The sequence below is a fragment of the Bombina bombina genome, chromosome 1 (assembly GCF_027579735.1).
Source record: "Bombina bombina isolate aBomBom1 chromosome 1, aBomBom1.pri, whole genome shotgun sequence".
Lineage (NCBI taxonomy): Eukaryota > Metazoa > Chordata > Amphibia > Anura > Bombinatoridae > Bombina > Bombina bombina.
This window is the reverse complement of record NC_069499.1, coordinates 718,186,698-718,206,361: the sequence shown is the minus strand read 5'-3', so window position 1 is coordinate 718,206,361 and position 19,664 is coordinate 718,186,698.

Below are 19,664 nucleotides of genomic sequence, written 5' to 3'. Positions count from 1 at the left end.
CTCACAGATATGGATATACACACATATACATACTCATTTACAATTATACAAATACATATACATATATACATGCATACATACACACACACACACATATATATATATATATATATATATATATATATATATATATATATATATATATATATATATATATATATATATATATATATATACAGTGGGTATTGAAAAGAATCACCCCCCTTGAAAATAAATGCATTTTGTTGCTTTGCAGCGTGAAATAAGACAGACACAGTTTTTGTTTTTTCAGTTGTAATTACTGAGTGCAACTTATAACATCCAAGTGAAATATATAACACCAACATCTCAGGCAAAAATAAATACTATTCAAAAACAGAATCACTGAGTTGGAAAAAGAATGACCACATCCTAAAGTTACTTGTAAACTCAATCAGGTGTAGCTAATCACCTTCTCAACAGCACAAACTAAGCCCTTTGACCTTTAACTGTGATTAGCTGTGGGCATATTGATTAGCTCAGAATGAAAATAACTTTCCTGGCATCTCAGTCCCTGGTAGGGCAACTGAAGCAAACAATTAACTATGGGTGGGAAGGGACTGTCAAAAGATCTCCGAGATAATGTTGTGGACAGGCACAAGTCAGGAGATGGATACAAGAAAACATCAAAGGCTTTATCAATGCCTAGAAGCACAATTAAGTCTATTATTAAGAAGTGGTATTTGGGACAACACAGACCCTGTCTAAATCAGGACGTGGCTCCAAACTGGATGAAAGAGCCAGGAGGAAACTGGTCAGAGAGGCTACCAAGAGGCCCACAGCAACTCTGAAGCAGTTGCAGGAATGTATGACAAAGAGTGGTCATTGTGTGCATGTGACAATAATATCACAAATTCTCCACAAATGTGGCTTGTATGGGAGGGTTGCAATAAAAAAGCCACACCTCAAGAAAGTCCACATGCAGTCACGACCGAGCTTTGCCATAACACACCTAGGAGATTCTGAGGCCACATGGAAAAAGGTGTTATGGTCAGATGAGACTAAAATTTAATTATTTGGCCTTAACACCAAATGATATGTCTGGAGGAAATCCAATACAGCTCACCATCCAAATAACACTATACCTACAGTAAAGCATGGAGATGGTAGTACAGGTATACCCCGCTCATACAGCGGGTTAGGGACCGGAGCCCCGCTGTAAAGTGAAAACCGCCTTAAAGTGAAACAAGGCAGTTTTAGCTTTCTTTTCACTTGCCAGTGTGTTTAAAAGCTTGAAAACAAGTTTGAACTAACATATATTAGGGGTGCAATAGTGCTACGTTTAGTTTAACACTAACACAGCACAGTATTCAATTAGTATTCAATAAATACTGTACCTGTAAAATAGTGGCAATTACTGTAGTACAATTTGCCAGACTATAACACTGAGACACTTATTGCACTGTAAGAGCGCTGTATTAGCGAAGAGCTGTAAAGTGAAGCGCTGAAAAGTGAGGTATACCTGTATCCTGTTATGGGGTGTTTCTCTGCAGCAGGAACTGGCACACTTGTCAGGATAGGAGTAATGGATGGGGCAAAATACCGTCAAATTCTTGAGGAAATCTGCTGCCCTCTACCAGGAAGTTGTCAATGGGAAGAAGCTTTAGCTTCCAACATGACAATGACTAAAAAGCGCACAGCAAAAATGACCACACATTAGTGGAAGGAGAAAATGTCAGAGCCCAGACTTAAACCCCATTGAATATCTGTGGCATGACTTAAAGACTGTAGTCCACAAACGGTCACCATCAAATGTAACGGAACGGGAGCAGTTCTTGCACAGTCTACAGTAGATGTGCAAAGTTAGTAGAGACATATCCCAACAAACTAATGTACTTATATGTACAGTAAAATAATCTATGACAGATGAAACAATGAATAACATGATTTAAAAATGCATTTCGCCATTGTTGTCCCCAAGTGGCGGAGTAGGTGGCTGGTGACAGCCATGCTGAAGGTTGGGAGAATGAAGGAGGCGCTGTGCAAATCCAGGAGTGGGACTGAGGGAGGGTCATACAGAGCTGGCATCCAGAAGCCAGAGCAAGAATGGAGGCCGTGGTCGGGCAGGAGCTGCAGATTGCGGGCAGGAGCTGCAGATTGGCTAACTCATGCCAGTGAGGGTGGAGTGTAGAGGCAATTCGCAGCTCCTGTTTCTGTATGCCCCTCCCCCACTCCCTCTTCATGTCCTAAACCTCCCAAGCAGTGGCGGAACTCAAAGGCATCTGTCACCTTTGTGATCCTCAAAGTTTTTCCACTTTTTTTGTACACATTGCCCAACTAGCTAAATATCCCCAAAAGTGCAAGGACTGAGTAAAGCAGTTTGCATGTTCAGTCCTGTGTAAGAAGTACACATTTTGAAACCTGGACATGTGGTAACACTCAGGAGGCCCCACAGATCTGCACTGAATACATAGCAAAATACATTATTAAATATTAAAAATGATTAATAATAATTATACAAGTTTTAAGGTATTTGAGCATATATATATATATATATATATACACATAAATACATGTGTATATACATATGTGTACATATATATTTATATATATATGTGTATATATATATATATATATATATATGTAAGGTTCTGTTCCTACACTCCCCTTCTCTTTCCCTGTCACACCCACTACCAATTGATTCGCTGTCTTCCCTTTAAATCAGGTGCTCACCTTGCACTCAGTGCTTAGTATTGTAGTTTCTACTACCAGACTGGATTACAAACCAATTGTCTCTATAAGCTGAAATTTGCCATTGAGGATTCTTTGTTATTAAAAACAACTACCTCTCTCACTGCCTAAAAGGACTTTCAACTTAAGGTGTTCATCTAATAGGAATGGTATTTGTAAAATTCAGATATTACCAACAAACCGTTTCTCTCATTCACCTGCAGTCATAAATTTCCAGCAGCAGATTCACACAGGCTAATATCGCTGCAACCGCCTCCACGCTAAACTGACGTCACAGCCCAAACAGCTCCGGCGTTTGTAGTCAGCGTGTAACCGCACTGATTTCTCTGCAACTCCGCAGCATTTCTACAGCCTCAAAGGAAGAGAAGGTAGTAAATCTTTCTTACCGTATTTTTGAACCACTATTGACTGTTTCTCCTACTTTGTGTTCAGCCTTCAGTTAAAGGAAATTACTACATAATAGCGGTTCTGTCATTTAACAACTCACTTGACTTTAACTAATACAAGCATATATTAACCACGCTGCCAACTGTGTTACAACTACTTTTGATACATCTGCTGTTTGTGCATTTGCAACAATATTACTCACTTTTGCTTGTGGTAATGGACTAAGCTATTTTCTGATTATATCTCTTTATGGTATTTATCAGTTATTTCATATAATCAATATAACACCGTTTCTATACCTGTATGAATTATTTCCTGAGCAACACCACAAGACTTTAAGAACTCTTTCCTTCAATAAAGAGTTTAGACAGTCTTGTGTTACAAACACTAAATTTGGCTTCAACACTGCAGTTGTGTTCCACAAATTTGTTTAATCCTTATATAATACTAAGCCTGAGAAAACTATGGAACCAGCAGATTTACGCCAGATTGTATATAATCTTACCCAAAAGGTTGATCAGCTCTCACAAGGCCTACATGAATTACAGGTTGAAAATACTGCTCTAAGGAATGTTATAAAAGACTCTATTGCTTTAAAGGGGAATCAGCTTGACAACTCTATTGAACCTCAAGTTTCACTTCCTGACCTTTTCTCTGGGAATAGAAAAGCCTATAGGCAATTTAAAAATGCTTGTCAACTTCTTTTTTCTATGAGACCTAGAACATACCCCACTGACAGAGTTAAAGTTTTGACAACCATTTCTTTTCTCAGAGGTGATCCAAGAAACTGGGCTGATAAATTCATTGAAACCCAGGACCCAATTTTAGCCTCTCTTGACGATTTCTTCACTTCAATGGATGAAATGTATCTAGATACAGATATACAGCTTACTGCTGAGATGAGTTTAAGGAATCTTAAGCAAGGGAAGAGACCTGTGGAGGAGTATATCACCGACTTCAAACAGTACTCCACAGACGCTCATTGGACCCCTGTTGCACTCCGAAACCAATTCCGTTTAGGATTATCAGAAACATTAAAAGATGAATTTGCCCGAATTGAGTTACCTCAGACCCTTGATACTTTCATGAAGATGGCTATTCAAATTGATCGCCGCTTACGCGAAAGAAAAGCTGAAAAATATTCCACTGATTTGAAACCTAAAACCTCTTTTCATGTCGCTACAACCACCTCTTCTTCAACATCTAAATCTCAAGCAGAACCTATGGAAATTGGGTTTTTTAGAGGTCCTTTGTCTTTTGAAGAAAAACAACGTAGACGTGTTAAAAACTTGTGCATGTATTGCGCTAGTTCCTCCCATACTGTCCAGGACTGTTCAATACTATTAAAAAATAAGAAAAGTAAGTCCAACAACTTATTTACATCTCTTCATTCTCCATCGCAATCCACTTATTGTACTTTGTCTGTTTCCTTACAGCTACAACAAAGTCATCTGAAGATTGATGATGCTATTATCGATTCGGGGGCTTCTGGGAATTATATTGACCAAGATTTCTGCTCTATGAAGAATATACCACTCATCAAGAAAAAGACTCCTATACCTATTAGAGTCATAGATGGGTCACTTATGTTTTCAGGTCCAATTACACATGAGACCATCCCTATTATTACTGTTATTTCTGGACATACTGAAATGTTATCATTTGACGTTCTTCCCTCGCCCCATTTCCTTTTGGTTTTGGGTTTGAAGTGGTTACAACTTCATAACCCTGATATTATTTGGTCTCCTTTTCAAATAAAGTTTTCTTCAGATTATTGCAGAAATACCTGTTTTCCTTGTCCTTTATTGATAAATTCAACTATTCACTCTGACAGTTTACCTCCTCAGTATTTAGAGTTTCAAGATGTCTTCAGTAAGACCGAAGCAGAGAATTTACCACCACACAGGGTTTATGATTGCCCTATCGATCTTCAACCTGGAGCTAGGATACCCTTTGGTCATCTTTACCCATTAAGCAATCCTGAACTTGAACATCTCAAATTGTATCTTGAAGAGAACTTGAAAAAAGGCTTTATTAGGCCCTCCACTTCTCCAGCTGGAGCTGGTTTCTTCTTTGTGCGTAACAAAGATGCTAGTCTGAGGCCAATTATTGACTATCGTGAACTGAATAAGTGCACTATCAAAAACAGATACCCCCTGCCTTTGATTCCCGAAATGATTGAGAGGCTATCTGATGCTACTATATTCACTAAGCTTGACTTAAGAGGGGCGTATAATCTCATCCGAATAAAGGAGGGTCACGAATGGTTGACAGCGTTTAGGACCAGGTACGGCTTATTTGAATATCTTGTAATGCCTTTTGGCCTTTGCAATGCCCCTGCCACCTTCCAACATTTTATAAATGATGTGTTTCGTGATCTCCTTGACGTATGTCTAGTTATTTATTTGGATGATATCCTCATTTACTCAAGAACTATGGATGAACATGTCAAACACGTCCGACAGGTGCTTGCCCGTTTAAGAGCACATAAACTTTACGCTAAATTGGAAAAATGTAAATTCCACACAACGGAAGTTTCATTCTTGGGTTATGATATTTCACCATCTGGAATCCAAATGCAAAAGCAGAAAGTTGACACTGTTTTGAATTGGCCTGAACCTAAGTCCAGAAAAGAACTACAACGTTTCCTTGGTTTCGCAAATTACTACAGGAAATTTATTAAGGGTTTTTCTAAAATAGTAAAGCCTCTTACAATATTAACCGGTTCTTCCAGTTCTTTCTTATGGGGTTCTGATGCTAAACATGCATTCCAACACTTAAAGTCTAGGTTCACTTCTGCACCTATCCTCCAATTTCCTAATCCTTCTTATCAGTATACCCTAGAAGTAGACTCCTCGGATTATGCAATCGGAGCTGTACTTTCACAACAAAAATCTTTATCCGAACCACTTCATCCTATTTCTTACTTCTCCAAACTTATGTCACCTGCCGAACGTAATTACGCCATAGGAGATAAGGAATTACTGGCAATCCGACGATCTCTTGAACATTGGAGACACCTTCTAGAGGGCACGGTCTTACCAATTGTTATCTACACAGATCATAAGAATCTACAATATTTACAATCCAACAAAACCCTTTCTGCTAGACAGGTTCGCTGGAGTTTATATTTTGATCGTTTTAACTTCACCATTATTTACAGACCAGCAAATAAAAATGCTAAAGCAGACGCCCTATCACGTCTTCCTATTCGTCCAACTGAGTCTCCCATCAGGAAAGATATTGTTTCTCCCCAATGTTTTATTGGTTTCACTTCTACTATATTATCTGAATTAAAAAACTTCTGTAAAAAGAAACCTATACCTCCTGAACCAAATCTTCTCAAGATTCATGGCCTGTATTTCCAAGGTGAGAAATTGTATGTACCTGATGGTTTAAGAACACAGATTATACAGAGCTGCCATGATACCCCTTTGGCTGGTCATCCTGGGCTGTTAAGGACTCTTGATCTGGTTAGTCGTACTTATTGGTGGCCTCAAATGAAATCATCTATAGCTGAATATATTACCACTTGCAGGGATTGTGTCACTTCTAAACCTGAGCGGAGACCTCCTTTTGGATTACTTATGCCTCTACCAGTTTCCAACAAACCATGGCATCATATCTCAATGGATTTCATTGTTGAATTACCACCATCAAAAAAACAAACCACTATACTTGTTGTCATTGATTTATTCACAAAGATGGCTCATTTCATACCGTTTCATAAGCTTCCTACTTCTTCAGAGACTGCTTTTTTGTTCATTGATCATATTGTAAAGTTACATGGCATTCCCTCTATATTAACAACTGACCGAGGGACACAATTCACCTCCAAATTCTGGCTTAAATTATGTGAGATCACTAAGATGGAACATCGTTTTACCACAGCCTACCATCCCCAGACTAATGGGCAATCTGAGAGGTTGAACCAATGGCTCGAACATTATCTTCGGTGTTACTGTTCTTATCATCAGGCTGATTGGATTAATTACCTCTCAATGGCAGAATTTGCTTACAATAACTCAATCAACTCTTCTATCAAGATGACCCCCTTCTTTGCTAACTATGCATATCATCCTAAATTTTCTTTCTTACCTTCTACTTCATCAGATTCTCCCTTACTTGATGATTTGCACAATTCATTACAGGAGAACTTTAAAATCATTCATGAAAACATCCTTGAAGCTCAAAAGTCTCAAAAACACTTTTATGACCTCAGAAGACGTAAAGCTCCTGACTACAAAATTGGAGATTTGGTTTGGCTTTCTACAAAGAATTTGAAATTACAAATCCCTTCTAAGAAAATGGCCAGTCTCTTTATTGGACCTTTTCCTATACAGAAAGTCATTAATGCCAATGCTGTCAGACTAGAGCTTCCCAGCTCTCTAAGGATACATCCCACATTTCACGTTTCCTTGTTGAAACCTTACGTCCGCACTAGGAATGACCAAGTCCTTCTACCTCCTTCAAATATAGCTTCAGATGGTAAAGAATATGAGGTTGAAACCATATTGGACTCTAGAATTTCAAAAGGTGTACTTCAGTATTTGGTGAGATGGAAAGATTATTCTGCAGAGGAAGATTCTTGGGAACCTCTTTCTAATATTAATTCTCCACGACTTCTGTCGTTGTTCCATCGTCGCCATCCTGACCGACCTCGACCTTTCGCTGTGGAACAGCTTCCTTGACGAGGGGGTTCTGTAAGGTTCTGTTCCTACACTCCCCTTCTCTTTCCCTGTCACACCCACTACCAATTGATTCGCTGTCTTCCCTTTAAATCAGGTGCTCACCTTGCACTCAGTGCTTAGTATTGTAGTTTCTACTACCAGACTGGATTACAAACCAATTGTCTCTATAAGCTGAAATTTGCCATTGAGGATTCTTTGTTATTAAAAACAACTACCTCTCTCACTGCCTAAAAGGACTTTCAACTTAAGGTGTTCATCTAATAGGAATGGTATTTGTAAAATTCAGATATTACCAACAAACCGTTTCTCTCATTCACCTGCAGTCATAAATTTCCAGCAGCAGATTCACACAGGCTAATATCGCTGCAACCGCCTCCACGCTAAACTGACGTCACAGCCCAAACAGCTCCGGCGTTTGTAGTCAGCGTGTAACCGCACTGATTTCTCTGCAACTCCGCAGCATTTCTACAGCCTCAAAGGAAGAGAAGGTAGTAAATCTTTCTTACCGTATTTTTGAACCACTATTGACTGTTTCTCCTACTTTGTGTTCAGCCTTCAGTTAAAGGAAATTACTACATAATAGCGGTTCTGTCATTTAACAACTCACTTGACTTTAACTAATACAAGCATATATTAACCACGCTGCCAACTGTGTTACAACTACTTTTGATACATCTGCTGTTTGTGCATTTGCAACAATATTACTCACTTTTGCTTGTGGTAATGGACTAAGCTATTTTCTGATTATATCTCTTTATGGTATTTATCAGTTATTTCATATAATCAATATAACACCGTTTCTATACCTGTATGAATTATTTCCTGAGCAACACCACAAGACTTTAAGAACTCTTTCCTTCAATAAAGAGTTTAGACAGTCTTGTGTTACAAACACTAAATTTGGCTTCAACACTGCAGTTGTGTTCCACAAATTTGTTTAATCCTTATAATATATATATATATATATACAGTACTATGCAAATGTCTTAGGCCACCATTAGATTTGTTGTTTTAACAAAATTTTAATGACCATCCATATTTATTTTTTGGTCTCTTTATTAAGATACCAACAGAAAATACAGGAAATATGTACACAAAATATAAAAAAACATAATTTATGTAAGAACTTACCTGATAAATTCATTTCTTTCATATTAGCAAGAGTCCATGAGCTAGTGACGTATGGGATATACATTCCTACCAGGAGGGGCAAAGTTTCCCAAACCTTAAAATGCCTATAAACACACCCCTCACCACACCCACAATTCAGTTTAACGAATAGCCAAGAAGTGGGGTGATAAGAAAAAAGTGCGAAAGCATATAAAATAAGGAATTGGAATAATTGTGCTTTATACAAAAAAATCATAACCACCACAAAAAAGGGCGGGCCTCATGGACTCTTGCTAATATGAAAGAAATGAATTTATCAGGTAAGTTCTTACATAAATTATGTTTTCTTTCATGTAATTAGCAAGAGTCCATGAGCTAGTGACGTATGGGATAATGACTACCCAAGATGTGGATCTTTCCACACAAGAGTCACTAGAGAGGGAGGGATAAAATAAAGACAGCCAATTCCTGCTGAAAATAATCCACACCCAAAATAAAGTTTAATGAAAAACATAAGCAGAAGATTCAAACTGAAACCGCTGCCTGAAGAACTTTTCTACCAAAAACTGCTTCAGAAGAAGAAAATACAACAAAATGGTAGAATTTGGTAAAAGTATGCAAAGAGAACCAAGTTGCCACTTTGCAAATCTGATCAACCGAAGCTTCATTCCTAAACGCCCAGGAAGTAGAAACTGACCTAGTAGAATGAGCTGTAATCCTATGAGGCGGAGTCTTACCCAACTCAATATAGGCAAGTTGAAATAAAGATTTCAACCAAGATGCCAAAGAAATGGCAGAAGTTTTCTGGCCTTTCTAAAACCGGAAAAGATAACAAATAAACCAGAAGTCTTTCGGAAAGACTTAGTAGCTTCAACATAATATTTCAAAGCTCTAATAACATCCAAAGAATGCAACGATTTCTCCTTAGAATTCTTAGGATTAGGACATAATGAAAGAACCACAATGTCTCTACTAATGTTGTTGGAATTCACAACTTAGGTAAAAATTCAAAAGAAGTTCGCAACACCGCCTTATCCTGATGAAAAATCAGAAAAGGAGACTCACAAGAAAGAGCAGATAATTCAGAAACTCTTCTGGCAGAAGAGATGGCCAAAAGGAACAAAACTTTCCAAGAAAGTAATTTAATATCCAATGAATGCATAGGTTCAAATGGAGGAGCTTGAAGAGCCCCCAGAACCAAATTCAAACTCCAAGGAGGAGAAATTGACTTAATGACAGGCTTTATACGAACCAAAGCTTGTACAAAACAATGAATATCAGGAAGAATAGCAATCTTTCTGTGAAAAAGAACAGAAAGAGCAGAGATTTGACCTTTCAAGGAACTTGCGGACAAACCCTTATCTAAACCATCCTGAAGAAATTGTAATATTCTCGGTATTCTAAAAGAATGCCAAGAAAAATGATGAGAAAGACACCAAGAAATATAAGTCTTCCAGACTCTATAATATATCTCTCTGGATACAGATTTACGAGCCTGTAACATAGTAATAATCACAGAGTCAGAGAAACCTCTTTGACCAAGAATCAAGCGTTCAATCTCCATACCTTTAAATTTAAGGATTTCAGATCCTGATGGAAAAAAGGACCTTGAGACAAAAGGTCTGGTCTTAACGGAAGAGTCCACGGTTGGCAAGAGGCCATCCGGACAAGATCCGCATACCAAAACCTGTGAGGCCATGCCGGAGCTACCAGCAGAACAAACGAGCATTCCTTCAGAATCTTGGAGATTACTCTTGGAAGAAGAACTAGAGGCGGAAAGATATAGGCAGGATGATACTTCCAAGGAAGTGAAAATGCATCCACTGCCTCCGCCTGAGGATCCCGGGATCTGGACAGATACCTGGGAAGTTTCTTGTTTAGATGAGAAGCCATCAGATCTATTTCTGGAAGTTCCCCCATTTGAACAATCTGAAGAAATACCTCTGGGTGAAGAGACCATTCGCCCGGATGCAACGTTTGGCGACTGAGATAATCCGCTTTCCAATTGTCCATACCTGAGATATAAACCGCAGAGATTAGACAGGAGCTGGATTCCGCCCAAACCAAAATTCGAGATACTTCTTTCATAGCCAGAGGACTGTGAGTCCTTGATGATTGATGTATGCCACAGTTGTGACATTGTCTTAACTGAAAACAAATGAACAACTCTCTCTTCGGAAGAGGCCAAGACTGAAGAGCTCTGAAAATTGCACGGAGTTCCAAAATATTGATCGGAAATCTCACCTCCTGAGATTCCCAAACCCCTTGTGCCGTCAGATACCCCCACACAGCTCCCCAACCTGTAAAACTAGCATCTGTTGAGATTATAGTCCAGGTCGGAAGAACAAAGAAGCCCCCTGAACTAAACGATGGTGATCTGTCCACCATGTCAGAGAGTGTCGTAAAATCGGTTTAAAGATATTAAATGAGATATCTTTGAGTAATCCCTGCACCATTGGTTCAGCATACAGAGCTGAAGAGGTCGCATGTGAAAACGAGCAAAGGAGATCGCATCTGATGCGGCAGTCCTAAGACCCAACATTTCCATGCATAAGGCTACCAAAGGGAATGATTGTGACTGAAGGTTTTGACAAGCTGATATCAATGTTAAACTTCTCTTGTCTGACAAGGACAGAGTCATAGACACTGAATTTATCTAGAAACCTAAAAAGGTTACCCTTGTCTGAGGAATCAATGAACTGATTGGTAAATTGATCCTCCAACCATGAACTTGAAGAAACAACACAAGTCGATTCGTATGAGATTCTACGAAAATGAGAAGACTGAGCAAGTACCAAGATATTGTCCAAATAAGGAAATATCAAAACCCTATTCTCTGATTACAGAAAGAAGGGCACCGAGAACCTTTGAAAAAATTCTTGGAACTGAGGCTAGGCCAAACGGTAGAGCCACAAAACTGGTAATGCTTGTCTAAAAAGAGAATCTCAGACACTAAAAGTGATCTGGATGAATCGGAATATGCAGATACACATCCTGTAAATCTATTGTAGACATATAATGCCCTTGCTAAACAAAAGGCAGGATAGTCCTACAGAAACCATCTTGAATGTTGGTATCCTAACATAACGATTCAATAATGATAGATCCAGAACTGGTCTGAAGGAATTGACCTTCTTTGGTACAATGAAGAGATAAAATAAAACCCCAGCCCCTGTTCCAGAACTGGAACTGGCATAAATACTCCAGCCAACTCTAGATCTGAAACACATTTCAGAAATGCTGAGCCTTGCTGTGTTAACTGGGACACGGGAAAGAAAAGAATCTCTTAGCAGGAGGCCTTAACTTGAAGCCAATTCTGTACCTTTCTGAAACAATGTTTCTGAAACCAGAGATTAAGAACGGAATTGATCCAAATTTCTTTGAAGAAAACGTAATCTGCCCCATACCAGCTGAGCTGGAATAAGGGCCGCACCTTCATAGGTACTTAGGAGCTGGCTATAGGTTTCTATAAGGCTCGGATATATTCCAAACTGGAAATAGTTTCCAAACTAATACCGCTCCTGAGGATGAAGGATCAGGCTTTTGTTCCTTGTTGTGAGGAAAGGAACGAAATGAATATTTACCCTGGAAAGAAAGGGAAAGCAAAGTTGACTTAGAAGACATGTCAGCATTCCAAGTTTAATCCATAAAGCTTTTCTAGCTAAAATAGCTAGAGACATATACCTGACATCAACTCTAATGATATCAAAAGATGGTATCACCAATAAAATTATTAGCATGTTATAGAATAATAATAATGCTATAAAATTATGATCTGTTACTTGTTGCGCTAAAGCTTCTAACCAAAAAGTTGAAGCTGCAGCAACATCCGCTAAAAATATAGCAGGTCTAAGAAGATTACCTGAACATAAGTAAGCTTTTCTTAGAAAGGATTCGATTTTCCTATCTAAAGGATCCTTAAATGAAGTACTATCTGCCATAGGAATAGTAGTACATTAGCAGGAGTAGAGACAGCCCCATAACCTTAGGGATTTTTGTCCCAAAAAACTCTAATCTGTCAGATGGCACAGGATATAATTTGCTTAAACGTCTAGAAGGAGTAAATAAATTACCCAAATTATTCCATTCCCTGGAAATTACTTCAGAAATAGCATCAGGGAGATAAAAACACTTCTGGAATAACTACAGGAGATTTAAAAACCTTATTTAAACGTTTACATTTAGTATCAAGAGGACCAGAATCCTCTATTTCTAATGCAAATAACACTTCTTTAAGTAAAGAACGAATAAATTCCATCTTGAACAAATACAAAGATTTATCAGCATCAACCTCTGAGACAGAAACCTCTGAACCAGAAGAACCATTATCAGTATCAGAATGATGATGTTCATTTAAAAATTCATCTGAAAAAAAGAGAAGTTTTAAAAGACTTTTAAGTATACTAGAAGGAGAAATAACAGACATAGCCTTCTTAATGGATTTAAAATAAATAAAATCTCTTATGTTATCAGGAACACTCTGAAAATTAGATGTTGACGGAACAGCAACAGGTAATGTAACAGTACTAAAGGAAATTTTATCTGCATTAATAAGTTTGACATGACATGCAATACAAATAACAGCTGGAGAAACAGATACCAAAAGTTTATAGCAGACTTAGCTTGGTAGCTCCAGCACTGTGCAGTGATTTTCCTGTAGTAACTTCTGACTCAGTTGCAACGTGGAACATCTTGCAATATGTAAAAGAAAAAAACAACATATAAAGCAAAATTGATCAAATTCCTTAAATGACAGTTTCAGGAATGGGAAAAAAATGCCAGTGAACAAGCTTCTAGCAACCAGAAGCAATAAATAATGAGACTTAAATAATGTGGAGACAAAAATGACGCCCATATTTTTTAGCGCCAAAAAAGACGCCCACATTATTTGGCGCCTAAATGCTTTTGGCGCCAAAAATGACGCCACATCCGGAACGCCGACACTTTTGGCGCAAAATAACGTCAAAGAATGACGCAACTTCCGGCGACACGTATGACGCCGGAAACGGAAATAGAATTTTTGCGCCAAAAAAGTCCGCGCCAAGAATGACGCAATAAAATGAAGCATTTTCAGCCCCCGCGAGCCTAACAGCCCACAGGGAAAAAGTCAAATTTTAAGGTAAAATATGTTACATTAAAATGCATTATCCCAAATATGAAACTGACTGTCTGAAAATAAGGAAAGTTGAACATTCTGAGTCAAGGCAAATAAATGTTTGAATACATATATTTAGAACTTTATAAACAAAAGTGCCCAACCATAGCTAGGAGTGTCACAGAAAATAAGACTTACTTACCCCAGGACACTCATCTACATATAGCAGATAGCCAAACCAGTACTGAAACGAGAATCAGCAGAGGTAATGGTATATATAAGAGTATATCGTCGATCTGAAAAGGGAGGTAAGAGATGAATCTCTACGACCGAAAACAGAGAACCTATGAAATAGACCCCTTAGAAGGAGATCACTGCATTCAAATAGGCAATACTCTCCTCACATCCCTCTGACATTCACTGCACGCTGAGAGGAAAACCGGGCTCCAACTTGCTGCGGAGCGCATATCAACGTAGAATCTAGCACAAACTTACTTCACCACCTCCATCGGAGGCAAAGTTTGTAAAACTGAATTGTGGGTGTGGTGAGGGGTGTGTTTATAGGCATTTTAAGGTTTGGGAAACTTTGCCCCTCCTGGTAGGAATGTATATCCCATACGTCACTAGCTCATGGACTCTTGCTAATTACATGAAAGAAAACACAATTTTCGGAACAAAATAGCTTCTTCAGGCAAAAGTCAGTATTTAGTGTGACCCCCTTGGCACTAAGCACATCTTGAACTCTTTTGGGCAGACTGTCCTGAAGTTTTCTGAAGTAATCTTCTGGTATATTATACCAGGCTTCGTTCAGCATTTCCCAGAGCTCTTCTTTGGATGTTGGTTGTCTTTTATTTATTTCTCTGTCCAGGGGATCCCATACTGCCTCTATAATATTCAGCTCTGGACTATGTGGAGGCCAGTCCATTACTGTCAGTGTTTTATCAGCTGTTTCTCTCCAAATATGATTTCACTGCATTAGCAATGTGCTTGAGATCATTATCATGCTGAAAAATTTCAGAAGGAATGGCATGATGAATTAAAACCTCTCTGTACTTTTTAGCATTCATGATCCCATCAATTCGGAAAATATCGCCAACACAGCTGGCAGAAAAACAGCCCCAAACCAGAACAGACCCTCCACCATGTTTCACTGAAGGCTGCAAGCATTCATTCTTCCATCTCTCTCCAACTCTGCTCCTCACATATTGTCGACAATTGTACCCAAAAATTTCAAACTAGGATTTGTCACTCCATAATACTCTTTCTCACTGATATTAATTCCAGTCTTTTTTTGTCCTTGACCTCTCCTGATTCTTCAAATTTCGTTATAACAGCTTGAATACCACATCTTGAGTATCCAGTTTGTTTGCTAATTTCCCTTTGAGAGTGGCTGTGCTGATGCAAAAGTATGATTTTATGTCTGTAAAATTCTGTGATCTTTGGCATTTTGAATGGAATGATGTGATTAAAAGCTGGTCTTATTAGCAAGCCTCCAATGAATTAAACTCATATCACATGTTTATGTAATGCTCAAGCATGTCTTGCACAAACCTAGTGTAAAAGACCTTTTTTCACGTCAGTCATTTTGACATGAAATAGTAGGACATATACAGGTGTTAGCAACAACATTAATTAGGGTTCCCTTCCATTTAGGTTTATGAGAGCCAGGTTCCTGCTATTGCTCAAGTGGCTAAATACTTGCCACTTTAGCATATAGAATAATTTTTTTCTGGTTTTTTTAATACTGTATACAAATATCCTGTATTTTCTGGTTTTAGTCTAATAAAGAGTCTGAGAAATAATTATATATTGTCATTATACCATTGCTAAAACAACAAATCTAATGGTGGCCTAAGACTTTTGTACAGTACTGTGTGTGTATATATATATATATATATATATATATATATATATATATATATATATATGTTACGGGTAAAGTCAGATATCCGGGTAATCCTAGGATTACCTGGGTAAAACTTACATTACCGAGCGGCTCTGGGTAAAGCCCACCAATGCAAAATCATACATCTGGCTTTACCTGGGTAATCCTAGGATTACCCAAACGCTTTTAGATAAAGCTTCACACACATATATATCTTTAGAGCACCACCAGGGCCGGCGTTTTGTATAAGGCAGAATAGGCAGCCGCCTTATTGCGCACCAGGGCGCTAAGAGCGGTGCCGACTGCCAAGGATAAATTCTTTCTGCTCCACTGCGCCCTGAACTTGAAGCATTATATGGATCGTTCATTATGATTCATGAGACAGTGAGGGGATGTTGTTGTTAATAATAATTTAATTTATTAGATTGTTGTGTCATACTGTCATTCTTTTTTATCTGAGATTCGCCGTGCCCGGGGCTCTGGCTGGCTCCCTGCCCTGCATGCTAGTACAGTGTGTACTTACTTTCCCTGGGCTGGCCCGGCTATTGCTTAGCCTATTGGAGGGCCGCGCAGCGTGCATGCAGGTGATGTCCGAGAGACAAGAGAGTGGAGGAGGCTGGAGGCAGAGCTCATTTCATTTGCGCAGCCGCTGCCTGTCTGTCAAATTCAGAGTCAGACTATGTCTCACTCGACTGAGACTGTCTGGAGGGAGAATATCATGTGGGAAGAGCCGCCTGACTTACACGTCTGCAGCATAAGATAAGAGCCTTGCCTCAGCCATGAGTGATTGCTGCCTAAGACATGAAGACGGAGACATCCGGCCAGCCCGCAGTCACAGAGTAGACGACCGAGTGAGAGAGAGACGAGTCGAGTGATGAGGTAGGAATCATAGTGGGAGTCTCTGGGAGGCCGGAGCGGGCTCCGGGCATTATGGGGGGCATACTTAATGAGTGAGTCCATGATAAATTTATAATATTTATATAATATATATGGCAGCAGGCAATGGCATCAATAATTGTTACGCACGCCAATATTTATACATACATAGGATAGCTGGTGGGTTAAGCTGTTTACTAGTGCCAACACTGAAGCAACAAACACTTTGCTACAATTACATTTGCCATACTGGCCATTAGCCAATTGTATTCTTCTATGTGGCACAGACTCCATTTTCCAATCTCCAACAAATTGCCCCTGTGCAGAGTAGTGCATGGACACTGGAAGGAGGGAAGGGAGGGGGTAGCTGCCTGGAATGGATTCATACAGGTTACAACACAGTCCACACATGTGGCAAAGTCTACACTGTTTGGCTGATTAGTTTTGTTTTAATGCCATTAGGGAACTCGAGCTGTGTCAGTGATGTGAGTAGTGTACCTGCTGTGGGATGGCAAGGTGTCCTTACTTATATATGTATACCCATACCCTGTTATACAGGGAGTGCAGAATTATTAGGCAAATTAGTATTTTGACCACATCATCCTCTTTATGCATGTTGTCTTACTCCAAGCTGTATAGGCTCGAAAGCCTACTACCAATTATGCATATTAGGTGATGTGCATCTCTGTAATGAGAAGGGGTGTGGTCTAATGACATCAACACCCTATATCAGGTGTGCATAATTATTAGGCAACTTCCTTTCCTTTGGCAAAATGGGTCAAAAGAAGGACTTGACAGGCTCAGAAAAGTCAAAAATAGTGAGATATCTTGCAGAGGGATGCAGCACTCTTAAAATTGCAAAGCTTCTGAAGCGTGATCATCGAACAATCAAGCGTTTCATTCAAAATAGTCAACAGGGTCGCAAGAAGCGTGTGGAAAAACCAAGGCGCAAAATAACTGCCCATGAACTGAGAAAAGTCAAGCGTGCAGCTGCCAAGATGCCACTTGCCACCAGTTTGGCCATATTTCAGAGCTGCAACATCACTGGAGTGCCCAAAAGCACAAGGTGTGCAATACTCAGAGACATGGCCAAGGTAAGAAAGGCTGAAAGACGACCACCACTGAACAAGACACACAAGCTGAAACGTCAAGACTGGGCCAAGAAATATCTCAAGACTGATTTTTCTAAGGTTTTATGGACTGATGAAATGAGAGTGAGTCTTGATGGGCCAGATGGATGGGCCCGTGGCTGGATTGGTAAAGGGCAGAGAGCTCCAGTCCGACTCAGACGCCAGCAAGGTGGAGGTGGAGTACTGGTTTGGGCTGGTATCATCAAAGATGAGCTTGTGGGGCCTTTTCGGGTTGAGGATGGAGTCAAGCTCAACTCCCAGTCCTACTGCCAGTTTCTGGAAGACACCTTCTTCAAGCAGTGGTACAGGAAGAAGTCTGCATCCTTCAAGAAAAACATGATTTTCATGCAGGACAATGCTCCATCACACGCGTCCAAGTACTCCACAGCGTGGCTGGCAAGAAAGGGTATAAAAGAAGAAAATCTAATGACATGGCCTCCTTGTTCACCTGATCTGAACCCCATTGAGAACCTGTGGTCCATCATCAAATGTGAGATTTACAAGGAGGGAAAACAGTACACCTCTCTGAACAGTGTCTGGGAGGCTGTGGTTGCTGCTGCACGCAATGTTGATGGTGAACAGATCAAAACACTGACAGAATCCATGGATGGCAGGCTTTTGAGTGTCCTTGCAAAGAAAGGTGGCTATATTGGTCACTGATTTGTTTTTGTTTTGTTTTTGAATGTCAGAAATGTATATTTGTGAATGTTGAGATGTTATATTGGTTTCACTGGTAAAAATAAATAATTGAAATGGGTATATATTTGTTTTTTGTTAAGTTGCCTAATAATTATGCACAGTAATAGTCACCTGCACACACAGATATCCCCCTAAAATAGCTATAACTAAAAACAAACTAAAAACTACTTCCAAAACTATTCAGCTTTGATATTAATGAGTTTTTTGGGTTCATTGAGAACATGGTTGTTGTTCAATAATAAAATTAATCCTCAAAAATACAACTTGCCTAATAATTCTGCACTCCCTGTATATAGTATGTGTGTGTGTATGTATATATATATATATATATATATATATATATATATATATATATATATATATATATATAGTATATATATATATATATATATATATATATATATATATATATATATATATATATATATATGTAGAGAGAGAGAGAGATTGTATATATATATATATATATATATATATATATATAGTGTGTATATATATAGTATATATATATATATATATATATATATATATATATATAGTGTGTGTGTATATATATATATATATAGTGTGTGTATATATATATATATATATATATATAGTGTGTGTATATATATATATATATATATATATATATATATATATATATATATATATATATATATATATATATATATATATGTATATATGTATATGAGTGTGTGTATATAATTATCTTTCTTTAGGGTTTTTTAGTACATCTTTTTAACATTTTGTAAAAACCAGAAATGGTATATGGTATGTAATTGGGGGGGCACAAAATTTATCCTCGCCTGTGTGGCCAAAAATCCTAGCACCGGCCCTGAGCGCCACTTGTCTTTTATCAAGCATTTTGTTCAAAGGAGAAAAGATTTTAAATATAGATTTAAGGGACCTTGTGAGTATTTTCCCAAATGTGTTTTATGAGGTCACATACATGTTAGACCTTAGGAATTCAATGCAGGAAATTCTAACAGCATGTTTGTTCTTCCTTGAAGCAAAGCTGTCCGTTTGAAACTTAAAGGGACATGAAACCCAAAAAATGTATTTCATGATTTAGACAGAGT